This window comes from Carlito syrichta, unplaced genomic scaffold, assembly GCF_000164805.1.
Source record: "Carlito syrichta isolate Samal-C Ts95f unplaced genomic scaffold, Tarsius_syrichta-2.0.1 Scaffold313783, whole genome shotgun sequence".
Taxonomy (NCBI): Eukaryota; Metazoa; Chordata; class Mammalia; order Primates; family Tarsiidae; genus Carlito; species Carlito syrichta.
In genome coordinates this window covers 229,845-233,050 of record NW_007257879.1, presented here as the reverse complement: position 1 = coordinate 233,050, position 3,206 = coordinate 229,845, and the positions used below count along the sequence as shown (strand labels likewise).

The 3,206-nt window shown below is 45.4% G+C and overlaps 1 pseudogene; it reads left to right on the top strand.

Moving 5' to 3' along the window:
• The first annotated feature begins 410 nt into the window (after window positions 1-410).
• On the top strand, window positions 411-2,860 carry LOC103273151 (annotated as a pseudogene).
• The last annotated feature ends 346 nt before the right edge of the window (window positions 2,861-3,206 follow it).

Sequence of the window (3,206 nt, the reverse complement as noted above, 5' to 3'; positions counted from 1 at the left end):
TAATAGAAAACATCTGTAAGGCAGGAAAGATTCCTACACATGTTTGCACAGAAATATACGTATGTATGTACACAGTGAATGAGTGAAAATCGCGTGAAGGACCCTGATTACAAGAAGACCACATTCAGATAACAATCCTGGAGGAGGGAGTGCCCACGTCCCCCATGGCCACCCGGACTCTGCAGCATCAGGCGCTAGGTTCTGCAAGCAACCCTGAGGATCCGCAGTCTCCGTGGCCCTCCCATCCCGCCTTCCACTGAACCCAGCACCGGCAGCCTATTAGTCCAGGTCTGCAGCACTCAGGAGAGGCACAGGCTTTGCTCCAGCCTGCCCCTGAGTGGCTGGTGGCAGCCGCCTAGTCGGGTTGGGGACCGGCCAGGCAGGCCACAGTAGCGGCAGCAGCATCAGTGATGGAAGAATTGCTCAGCCTTGACCCATGGCGGCAGGAGCTTCTAGAGGCCAAGTTAGTGGAGTTGCGGTTATTAAGGGGTCACTCAATGGTGAGTCTTCCAACCAAAGTTTGTGCAGTATGGGATACTTGAGTGATAAAGAAGTCAAGAGTCCTGCAAAAAAACAGAATGACCAGTGCAATTTGAAAAAAAAAAAGCTGATCCATGCAAAGCTATCAAAGGGAAAGGCATTCCTGGGGGACATAAAAACAGTGATTACTTGAAGTTTGCTAGGGGAAGCAGGCCAGGAACCAGCCCTGGATGAAGTGTTTCACCCTTTGCACGATTCTCACCTCTATGTTCCTTATCCAATGCCATATTGCAATAAGTGGATCATCCCCTCTACAGCCTGGTTGGCAGCACTGAAAAGGAGGCAGCTGAGGAGCAGTCTGTGCTCCCCAAACTCGTGAAACTGGCGAAACCTTGGCTGAACATGACGCAGTTTGGACGGAGGGTAGCTGGCCTCTGCTTCACGTTGGTTTTCATTCAGTAGAGCAGCCCCTCCTCCACGGGATCTGACACCGTCTAGCTTTTCTGCAGCTCCCAGAAATCTCAATCCAGCATAGACAGACACAGTCTGATCTCCCAATAGAAAATAATATCTGCATTAGAAAACAGCAAGAGATCATATCTAGAGAATAAGGAGGTGAGGATAGAAGACTTATTGAAAGCCTACTGTGATTTGAGATGGCAGATTGGTGAACAGCAAAAGGAGCAAGTAAAATACGAGTGGCTAAATAGATGTGTGTCAATTAGCAAGATGCTCCTATAGAAAAGTCAAAACAAGAGAAGATGGTGTGTAGAGATAAGAACATGCAATATCACCTGTGACTTGGCCACTTCACCACCTTCTGACACAGGGCCTCTTTTAGTGAACAGTGGAGAGATGGTTATGTGTTCCAGAACCTCATCAAGCAACAGAAATGGATAAATTCCCAAAGGGAAGAGATAGAATGGCAAAGGAAAATGCTAGCAAAGTAGAAAACTCCTGCCATGACCTGACCCTTCCAGCCACTAGGAACAAAAGAAACCAAAGAGCAAGATGAATGGAGCTGAAATCCAAAATGTGAATGTTAGGAGAATACTACGAGCAAGAAGAAATCTTCAAATTCAGATTAGGCCATCTTAAAAAGGAGAAATCAAAGATCAAGGCAGAGCTGGAAAGACGAGAAAGGGTTAGAAATCTACATATCAGGGAGCTAATACGGATACACAATGGAGATAATGCACAACTTAAAGACCATCCGACACTTAATGACAGATATTTTTACATCTCTTGGGTAGAGGAGGTTTCAGTGAAGTTTACCAGGTCTTTGATCTAACAGAACAAAGATACATAGCTTTGAAAATTCACCAGTTAAAGAAAACCCAGAGAGATGAGAAAAAGGAGAATTAACACCAGCATATGTATATGGAATATCAGATATACAAAGAGCTGGACCAACCCTAGATAGAGAAGTTGTATGATTACTTCTTACTGGGCACTGATTCGTTCTGTGTTAGAATTATGAGAGCGGAATGACCTGAACTTCTACCTGAAACAGCCCAAGTTAATGTCAGAGAAAGAGGCCCAGTACATCATAATGCAGAGCATTAAAATACTTAAATGAAATAAAATATCTCATAATCCACTGTGACCTCAAACCAGATAATATTATCTTAGCAAATGAGACAGCAAGTGGAGAGACAAAAAATTACAGATTTTGATCTTTCCACGATCATGGACGACGGCAGGTACAACTCAGTTGGCAGCATGTAGCTCACATCCCAGGATGCTGGCACTTGCTGGTATTTACCACCAGAGTGTTTCATGGTTGGGAAGGAGTCACCAAAGATCCCAAATAAGGTTGCTTTCTGGCCAGTGGGCATGATTCTTCTACCAGTGTCTCTATAGAAGGAAGCCTTTCAGCCATAACCAGTTCCTGCAATTCATTCTGCAGGAGAACACAATTCTGAAACCTACTGAGGTGCAGTTCCTGCCAAAGCTTGTGGTTATTACTGAAGCCAAGGCATTCATCAGGTGAAGCCAGGCCTACCAGAAGGAGGACCCCATTGGTTTGCAGCAGCTGGCCTGCGACCCGTACCTGCTGGCGCACATCTGCAAGTCAGTGTCCTTGAGCACCCCGGCCAGAGTGGCTGAAGCATCCACCTCTGGAGCATCCAACAACAGACCCTCGAATCAAGGGCCACTGGGCAGCAGACTGTTGGGCAAACAGTGGACAGAGGCCTTTCTGCCGGCACATGACAGGGCCGGGAATCATCAGATCACGTACCTGGTGCTTTTTCCCCCTGCTTTCCAACTATTGACCATAGTGGCATTAATTCTCAGAAGGGGCCTCTGGCCAAACTCAACTTCGCAGGTAGTTGTCTCCAAGGCTCTGATGGTAACAGCAACCACGATGCTGCTCTGAGAGAGGAAAATTGTGAGAAAAACTGGTTCCAAGTACTGTGATCTTGAGCCATGCAGACTCGGGGTCCTTGATGCAGTGCTTCAGATGAAGAATATGGGCTTGAAATACAAACTGGGTGAGTCTAGTGTATATTCAAACTTATTCTTTTATTTTACTAAAGTTTAGGTGACATTTGAAAGGCCTGTAGCACACAGGCTTGTCTAGGGATGATATTTGACTTTGGAGGAAAAAAGTTGCTATTGCCCATTACATACACTAGAGTTCGTTTTTAATTCCTGAATACTTTCAATTTTTAAAAACATACAGTATCCCCATAATATTTTGGAAAAAACCACTTGGTCGTAAG